General features: G+C 43.7%; 1 pseudogene; it reads right to left on the reverse strand.

Moving 5' to 3' along the window:
• Positions 1-9,802, reverse strand: part of LOC137532947 (small ribosomal subunit protein RACK1-like) — a 28,962-nt pseudogene extending 19,160 nt beyond the window's left edge.
• Positions 9,803-10,071: the final 269 nt, after the last annotated feature.

Consider the following 10,071-nt stretch of genomic DNA (forward strand, 5'->3'; position numbering starts at 1 on the left):
GGTTGTTACCTGGTGAGGTAATCATGCTAGGCATTTCCGATAGGGAGAGAGGATTACACTAAGTGATGCTAATGGAGAAAGGCATCTTGCACTGAATGTTTTGATGTGCAATCCGATAAAGTGCTGCCAAAGCCGGATTCATACCAGAAAGGGGCTGTAGACAGGGTGACTAATTTAGGCCCAAAACCACACATCCCCACAGACTGTTTTGTTATCTAACTCAAAAAGTCTCACAATAGTTTTGGCTGTCATAGCAGTAGCAAACCCAGTGTAGACATGCTTGTTGTTTGTCTATGCTAAACAGCATGCACTACAAAGGAAAATAAAAGTGCTTGGGGGTTTCTGCTGTGGCTTCTCCCCTTAAAAATCAAGCACTAGTAAACAAACATACATACTGTATACAGGAAATACAGTATATAGAGAGGAGGGTTCAGTAGAAGAAGTGAATATAAGGAATAGGTGTGAGTGTCTGGGAGGGAGATAGATTCTTTGAGGGACAGAGAGAGTGTGTGAAAAGGACTGGGAAAGGGGAAAGAAAAACAGAGGGAGAAAGTGTGTGAGAGAGAAATGTATAAGAGGGAGACAGACTAATGCAGGAAAGAAAATGTTTGTGAGTGGACAGCACACTGCAGGAAGTCTGCAGACTGATGTCCAGGACAGCCAGCTATGTAACCTCTCCGGGCAGAGCAGTGGGGGAAGGGAAGCAGTAGTTGCTGTAAAGTTGTTTAATACCTGTCTCGGTAGCACAGAGACGGCAGCTGACAGTCATCACAAGGATTCCCTTGCTGGGGGACCATTACTGCTATCAGATAGCCATCTGCCCTGCTGCTGCTCTCCCCAGAATGAACGAGCGCTGCTCCACGCTGTTCTCTGTGCTGTGACCTCTGATCGGGGGAGGCTGGGGAACGTGCTGGGAAATGTCCTGCATGATGGGAAGACAGGAGGAGGAGAGCCGTTCTCTGCACTACTCACTCAGGCAGATCAGTGAGTGAGTGACTCAGGGAACACAGTAAGCCCACGTCCTCAGTTCTTTCTCTGTGTGCTCCTCCTTCAAAGCTCCCGCGGTCTGGCTTGTAATGTCAGGAGCTGAGGAGGAGGGCGGAGATTGTGTCAGAGTGACAGCGGCCAGCTCCAATGCCACAGCCGCTGAGCACTGTGCTGGACGAGTGTGGAGAACGGCAAACACGCTGCTGACAGGGAGTAGTGATCACAGCAGCCGGGCGGGGACTGACCACCAGCCGGGCGCTCCGCCCAGTTAAAAGGCTCTGGGGAGAACACTGAGATGGGAGATAATAGACCAATTCTGCCTAGCAACAGGAAGAAATTTCATTGGACCACCATGAACCAATGAGAATCCCCCAGTTGCTGAGGCTTCCAATTGGTCTTTTGCAGCCCAGTGGAGATCCCTTGCTTCTGCCGGCCACCGGGCTGTGTACAGGTGCCAAGCGGCGTAATAAGTCACAGCAGCATTCAAAACTGGCGAAGCGGATGCAGTGACTAGCCTAGTCCGGTCCAGGAGGGTGTACAAAGTTCAGACTCTGCGTTCCACTTAGTGCAACGTGGATCAGTTTGGATTTTTTTTACCAAGTGGAGGCGGATCCTATTTTTAACATTTGGATCTGCTTCCCGCACTAAACTTAGATTATTAAAAAAAATAATAATAATAAAAAATAAAATTTAACCAGGTCCTAAACTGGTTGATAATGGTTGCCATGTTCCGCTATCCTGACAAAGACCAGCACATGGCTCCTTTAATAAATAAGAGGTTTAAACAGCAGGTGAAAGTAACTGTACTGAAATAACTTTTTACCATCTCCTTTATTTTAGTTTTTTTTTTGTTTTAAAAGGCAAAATACTAACTAAATTAACAAGAATTAAAGAAGACTGGTCTCCCTGAATGCTCTGGGAGAACGCCACATATTCAAACAGCCTAGGCTTTGACATCGCTGGGAGCGATAGGGCTGCATTCCAATAAAATACAGCAATATTTAGATAGAGTTTCTGATACTGAAGCCAGGAAAAAAAATAAAAATGAATTATTGATTTTCTACAGTATCACTAAAGTGCCTCTTTAAAAATAGGATATAAACTTTCAACAACATTACAAACCAGTTATCATGGCCTTCACTAGGGTGGCAGTCTACAAGGCCTTCATTACTTAATATGTTCTTGCATTTAAGCATATTTATAGCAGACACACTACAGCCATCTCAGCCAATAATTCAAGTCCATGCAGAACATTAATCCCAAGCATGAATCAGAACTGCAGGCAAGAGTGCTGATGACTTAGAGCAGTGTTTCTCAACATTTTATTGGTATGTACCCCTTTTAAAAGCTTGTACTCGCCGAGTACCCCCTAGCATAGTAAACCTTATCACAACAAGTACCCCTTGACAAATAAATATTTAATTGTAGTACATAATAATTGGTTCTAAACAATTTCCAAACATTTACTATCGCTTTTAATTAGCTAAAATACTAATTTGGTGTTGTTTATGTAGGATTTATCATTTTCTAAAACTCTAAATTTGTTATACTTGGTTAAGTATATCAAGCAGGAGTACCCCCTGGAACCATCAGACGTACCCCTTGGGGTACGCGTACCGCATGTTGAGAACCTAGGACTTAGAGGAACTCCAGTGAAAATGTAATAAGAAAATGTGCTTCATTTTTACAATTCTGTATAAATTATATAGTCAGGGAGAGGAAAGATTTTTCAATGGGCAAACACTGATTTACAGTCTGACATTTATCACATGTGAGTTTTACTGCTGGCAGGTGATGCTAGTGGAAGGAGAAGCTGCTTGCTTTTTTGGCACTTGTAAAACAGCTGTTATTTCCCACAATGCAACAAGGTTCCCACAATATGAAGTCAGGACCTTGGTCCTGACATCACACTATGGGAGGTATTTCACCACAATATCAGCCATACAGAGCCCCCTGATCTGTTTGAGAAAAGGAATATATATTTCTCGTGGAAAAGGGGGTCTCCGCTACTGATTGGAACGAAGTTCAATTCTTGGTTACAGTCAGGGATGCTCTTAACTTCGAATTCGGATGAAATTCAAATAGGGTTATTCGAATTTCATCTTACTAATTACAGCAGCTGTGCGGGTGGCCGAAGGGGGGGGGGGTTAATCTTACCCATCAGGCATCTGTGCTCGTCCCTCGGCGCCTCCCACGCTGCATTCCAATCCGGCGTCATGTGATTACATACACTTCCTCCTTCCGGGTTGAAGGGGCAAGTGTATAGTCAAGTGTATAACCACAGGTAACTGTCTCAAAGAATTACCCTGCCTGCAGACATTACACATAAGGCATGAGCCGATACAGGGCTCTCTGTACTGACCTGCATGATCTGCTGAGCATACACCGTACCAGCAAAAGCAGAAAGTAGCGGCCAAAGTAACCAGCTACAAAGAAATTAAGCATGGCTGAAGGCAAGATCCCTATGCACAACCAGCTACAGACAAGTGACATACTCATTAAGATGGTGACCCAGAATGATCACAGATGGATGTTCTGGCTCTATAAGGCTTTAAAGAGAATCTGTATTGTTAAAATCGCACAAAAGTAAACATACCAGTGTGTTAGGGGACATCTCCTATTCCCCTCTGTCACAATTTCACCGATCCCCGCTGCATTAAAAGTAGTCAAAAACAAACAGTTCTAAAAAGTTTGTTTATAAACAATCAAAATGGCCACCAAAACAGGAAGTAGGTTGATGTACAGTATGTCCACACATAGAAAATACATCCATACACAAGCAGGCTGTATACAGCCTTCCTTTTGAATCTCAAGAGATCATTTGTGTGTTTACCTTCTGTCCCCTGCAGCTCTCACCCACTGAATACTAGTGACAGGCTGTGAGGCTGATCCTTTCTTCCTGTCTGTAATTCCTCAGTATGTGTCGGCCAGCTCCTTTCACAGCCTAACAGAGGAGGATTTTTTTTAAAGATTCTTTTAACAGAGGAGGATTTTTATCCAGCTCTCACTGATATCAGAGAGCAGAGAGGCTGCTGGCTTATGTAAATAACACACACACTGGAGTGTGCATAGAGGGGCCTGGAAAGGGGTGTGCATAAACAGACCAGCACGGAAGAGTTGGCAGCCTTCCAGACACAGGGCGACAAGTCTGATTTATTACAGAGACAGTGATAGTAGAAAGTGCTGCAGTAAGCCAGAGCACATTAGAACAGGTTTAGGAACTTGTAGGATGGTAGAAAAAACATAATTTTTGTTACAGAGTCTCTTTAAACACAGATTACTAGAGAATAAATAGTTCATAAGGTCGCCCATAATCTTGGCCCTGCCTGTTATTCTCTACAGGCCAAAACAATTAGTAACCTGTGGGTAGAAAAGGTTATGCTCAGCTCCCCAAGAGTACTTCTTTCGTGTTTCCCGGTCTCCCATTACCAGATCCAACAAACATGCAGCAAGTGTTTCCACTTATCTTCTCCTAGTCACCACTCTTGTAAGCAAATAGTAGCCCTAACAATCAGGAAAACTCTGGAAATGACAGCAACCTCTCTGAAGGCACAGCAGCACTGGGCAAGGAGAGTATCCACTTATACTGGGACTACACGGGTCGATTCTGGTGCTCAATTGTTTTTCTTCCGCTAGTTTTTCTTATCTTTTTCCATTGTCCTCAATGCAGAACAACCCACTAAGCTACCCGATTTGGGGGCTGGACGATCAGGTAGCCACAATCCCTGCCGCTCCTGAGGCCTGCACTGCCCCATTTTCGTGACCTCTGAGTCACAATGCTGGAAGGAGATATCTCTCTGCCCAATGGCAGTTCAGGAAAGCCTGCATGAAAACATACATGAATATTTAGGGGGGTGTTCCTCCCATTGCCCTCCGAGATAGCAACAAATATTGCCGCTAATTTCGGGGCTATAATGCAGCGGTGAAGGACAGAGGCATTTCATGAGTCAGCGAACATGCCTCGGTGTCCAATCTGACACTCCCCCCCCCCCCCCCCTTCAGGTTTTCTTTAAGGAGCCTTCCTGTGGATGTATGCAAGTTCTTGTCATATTGAAGTATGAAGTATTTCATCTCACCTTGCCTCCAGAGGCACACAGGGAGCCATTAGGTGACACAGTGTTCAGGTAGCCAGTGTGACCGATATGGTTTGTCTTCAGCTTACAATTAGCCAAATTCCACACCTAAAATTAAAGTATAACGTTACAAGATCACAAGATCAGCAGGTATTCAGCAATGCACACATTATTTGAAAAGAACTTTGCAATATTACAAACTAATCTGGCCCATCCAATCATCTGCAGTTCTTCTTCTTCTAAAAAAACAAAAAAACAAAAACAAAACAAAAAAAAAAACCCTGCAGATTACCCAGTGACAAAGATGTTAGCTGCTTTGCACATTTATGTACGTTTGCATGCTGACATGCAATGAGCTCCTGCTGTTGTGGCTCCTCGCACGCAGAAGCTTGTCCAAGTTTGTAGGCATCCCAAATAGTATTCCAACGCAAGTTTATACAACAAGTTAGCATCATAACCAAGATACTGCCCACAGGACCAAAGAACCATAACTGACCTTCTAGGATAACAAGCCAATGCACCAATAGGTTCAAATTTATGGCATGGCAGTAGATCTGCTGCAGCACAGCTGTCGACTGATGGTAAGCTGCCAGGCAGTCTATTGGGCCAATCAATGTGCTGGGATCTCATCCTACAAAGTCACTGGAACTGACTGGGTCCAGGGTGGGATAATTGGAGCAGCCGTTAGTTGTTGGGGTGGGGGGTGGGGGGATGGGGAAGAGAGCAGGAGTACATTTTTAGTGCATGCTACAGCAGTAGCGTGCCCACTTTAAACATTTTTCTTGCGCTGCCACACTAAGGGCCCTTTTACACTTCATGCGATAGTACTTTCCATAGCAGTGCATTGTGAAAAAGCTTTCAGTTAAAACACGTAGAGTGTGAACTGAAGCATTGGGAAACATGGACATTACTTTGAAAATCAGTTTTCTTTTGGCTTTAACGGAGAGCAACTGATTAAGTGTAAAAGGTGCCTAAGCTGCGCTGCTTGAGCAGTGTAATTTAGTAAATCAACCCCTACTGATTTTGTATGAGAGCCAGATGGCGCCATCAAAAGAGCCACATCTGGCTCCCGAGCCATAGGTTCCCTACCAGTTTTAGCGTGTCTAAAATGGGATTTAATATTACTATAAGTTTGCAGAATCTGTTATAGTTGATCCAGACCCATAAAGGTTCCAGTACCATCTGACCTTAGTTCCTGTATGACTGCCACCGAATTGCTATGCAACACACGCATTTTCAAATATTACCCTGACTGTAGAAAGTGTGTTATAATGCGTTTTTTTTAACAGATGTTACTATGTCCATACAATTGTATCGCTAGCAAATTCACATGCAGTTATAAAGCAAAAGCATGCATAGTGTGAACTCATCCCAAGTGTATCTGAACTCTGGATGCCCATTTATAAATCAGAAATTTGTAAGTTCTCCTTTAAAGTCCGATTAGCTACATAACAGTCTGAAAAGTATAATTTCTCAGTTATTTACACTTCCTGCCAGCAAGTATACAAACAGGAAGTGGCAATTTTGGAGGAATGGCATATTAGAGATAAAGTAAAAGAATAAAGAACTTTTTGTTTATATAAATAAACACTCAGAACTCAGGTATACATAAATCCTAATGCTGGGAACACACGATACATTTTTTAAACTTGACTCTCTTATATTCCCAACTTTTTTTTTTCTTTTCATTTCCCATTCACTTCTATGAGAAATCGAGTGGTAAAACAATCGGGCGGAATATCGGACATGACGGAATTTATCAATCGAACGCATCTATCGAGCGGGAAAACGAAACGTGTGTTCCCAGCATAAGGGCTATGGAGTCAGTGGTTTCATAAACTGAGGCGGAAGATTTTTGTACCGACTCCAGGTACCCAAAATTGCGCTGACTCCTTAGTCTAATTCTTACCAGGACTGTGGAGTTGGCACAATAATTATCCGACTGCTCAGTTTACTGAAACCTTTGACTCCAGGTGCCCAAAAAACTGTTCTGACTCCACAGCCCTGTAAATCCTTTCACTGACCAAATCGCCAGGTGTCTTACCTTCACCATCTTGTCCCATCCGCAGGAAACACTGATTGGATTGCTGCTGTTGGGCGAGAAGCGGACACATGAGATCCATTCAGTGTGAGATTCTTCCTGTTAAACATAAATCATAATTTGAAGATCATATGCAAAAATAACCAGACTATTAAAGCATTTCAAACTACAGCTTTACTGATCCCATCATAATTGCAGGATTCTCAGCCTATTTGACATTGTTTCTATGAGAAACACTCAGGTGAGATTTTCTGATCACGGGGACCAGATCAGCCAATCAGCAGTGTCCTCCCCAGGTCAGTGTCCCACCTGCACTGTGTACTTGCACACGCCTAGCGTGTTCCACAGCTTAATGGTCTTGTCTCTGGATCCAGACACAATCTGGCGGTTGTCTGCAGAGAAAGCCACGCTCAGTACAGCTTTAGTGTGACCCACAAAGCGCCTGGTGGTGGTGCCACTGAAACAAAAAATACTTATACATGATCCCACCATTAGTCAAGCAGGCCTCCATATCACCATGGGATTCTGTGAGCATTCATTTAAAACAAGCATCGGGAAGTTTGAGTGCAGGGTTAAGCGCCGGGAAGTTTGAGTGCTGGGTGCCTGCTCCTGAAAAAGTCCTGGCGGTGTAGACTACTATCAACAACCCCCCCCCCCCCCTCTGATGGTAAGATGCAATTCAGCTGCTGGCTATTGCTGGTGGCTGAATTGCACTTTTTTGTAATTTGGGCTCAGTCTTTTGCTGCTGTCCAAAATAATCTTTGTGCACAGCTATAGCCGTTATTGATATTACAGTCTGTGGTGGCACCCAGATGTCCGGCTCCATTTAAACCTGTCTCGACCCATTAGATCTACAAACTTACGTAGTAAGATCCCACAGACGTAGAGTTCCGTCCCAAGATCCAGACAGAGCAAACTGACCATCAGAAGAGATGACAACGTCGCTGACTAAGTGGGGTACACCATAATTTGTCTCATCACGGGTCAACTTCCACATAATGACCCGCCTTACCTGCAATGAAAAGGGCAAGCTTTACTAGGCAGCAAGGAAACCGAAACAGAGCAAAAATAATTGCATTAACCTTATGAATATAAATAATTACAATAACATATGTATAAATATCCAAACTAAGTAACAACTGTCATTCAAATACGAAATTTAAAGAGTGTATGACAAAAATGCATGAATGGTAGCACAAGTGAAAGCTGCTTGTAAACATACACAAGTAAATGCAAGGGGAAGGGGTGGTGGTGGTGGGGGGGGGGGGGCGGGGGCGTCACTTTCTTGGCTGGAGTGCCAGTTTAACTGCATAACTGGACAAGCCCTACAGAGGTGTTCCTAAAAGTCAACTGCTGGTGACCGCAATCTGCAACAGTCTGACCTCCAACTACATGTAAACAGAGCAGCAGCGTAATCTTAGTTCATTCCCGCTAACTAAAATATGAATATAATATAGCCATCTACCAAAGTGTATCAGATAAAAGGCACAATGTCCCAGTGAGCAGCGATGGGATTAAAAATGTAAATTTTGACATTTGTCCCAAAGACCAAAATTAGCAGTAACTGAAACAGAAATCGTAGGGAGTAATTTACACAGTCAGTTTCCAAACAGTTCAAGGAACACCATTGTAAGATTTAAAATACATGTGTACACATACTTCTAAGTACATTTCTCCCAAATTAAAATGCTCTACAAATTATTCTATGTTGTTGTCACTTACAGTACGCAGTAAAAATCTGACATGTTTCCAACTAGTCCATTACCTCATGGGGGATTCTCAGGGTTTTCTTTATTTTTTTAAAGCACTTACATGGCAGTGACAGTCCAGATGCCTGAATACTGGGCTAATGAGTAGGCACGCCATCCAGCATCATTTCCAGGGAGCACTTTAGTAAAGAATAAAGGAGATACAGAGAATCCCCCACAAGGAGATGGACAAGTCCAAAACCTGCAGGAGCGGTCAGAGTTTAACTGCCTTATGTAAAGTGACATGTACATAGAAGAGAAGTAATTTATGGTTTATTTTACTATGGTAGAATTGTACTACTTGTAAGAATGTGTACATATGATTTATACATTTTACAAGTCCTGAGAGTTGTTTTAAAGTGCCACATTACACCTCAAAAAGCATGTGCAATCTCCATTGCACTTGTGCTGTAGGCTTTTACTTTTTAAGTGCAAGATAAGCCCATCTACATATACAGTAGCAAGTATGAGGACTATAAATTATAATAAACACTCTCTAGAGCAAGAGAAACCGGTGCAAGAAATAAATGAACAAGAGCATTGATAATAATGCAATACTGTGCTAAGTCACATGACTTCTAACACTTGGCACACAGAACGGGGCAATACTACAGTGCTAGGCCCACACAGAGCCTGCACTGCTACAGACACTATATACAGGGCCACAGAGTACAGATCCAGGATCGCACAGTACAAATACCCGGCCACACATCGCACATCAGCCACACAGTGCTAAAGGAAGGGAGCAGCACCGCTCCATACTGATAGAATGGCAGCTATACACATGCATCTCACCCCGGGAGGAGCTCAGGATCATATCTGGGAACTGCGGAGTGGTGGCGATCTGTGTAACCCAGCCATTGTCGCCCCTTGAGGGACCCCCGAAGGGTCATCTGCTCGGTCTTGTCTGCAATTTGCCCCGGGACGTTCCACCAGAGGAGGATGGAGAGGGATTCTCTCTATCGGGTCTAAAGACACCGGGAAAAGGCAGAAATGGACGTACGCGTGCCTTTTATAGTCGACGTGCACACCACGACGGCATGATGTCACATCCAGAAACACGTATGGGCACCGCCAGTCACATTATGGGGGTGGTTTGCTGTTCCGCTACGTAACAGAGCAGCGCGATACCAGGTCTAATACGTAAATATGGCTTCCGAATTCAGTCTGAGCATGCGTGGCTTATTCAATCAGATAGACACAGCATAGTACGGTGTATTGG

Source organism: Hyperolius riggenbachi, chromosome 9 (assembly GCF_040937935.1).
Source record: "Hyperolius riggenbachi isolate aHypRig1 chromosome 9, aHypRig1.pri, whole genome shotgun sequence".
Taxonomy (NCBI): domain Eukaryota; kingdom Metazoa; phylum Chordata; class Amphibia; order Anura; family Hyperoliidae; genus Hyperolius; species Hyperolius riggenbachi.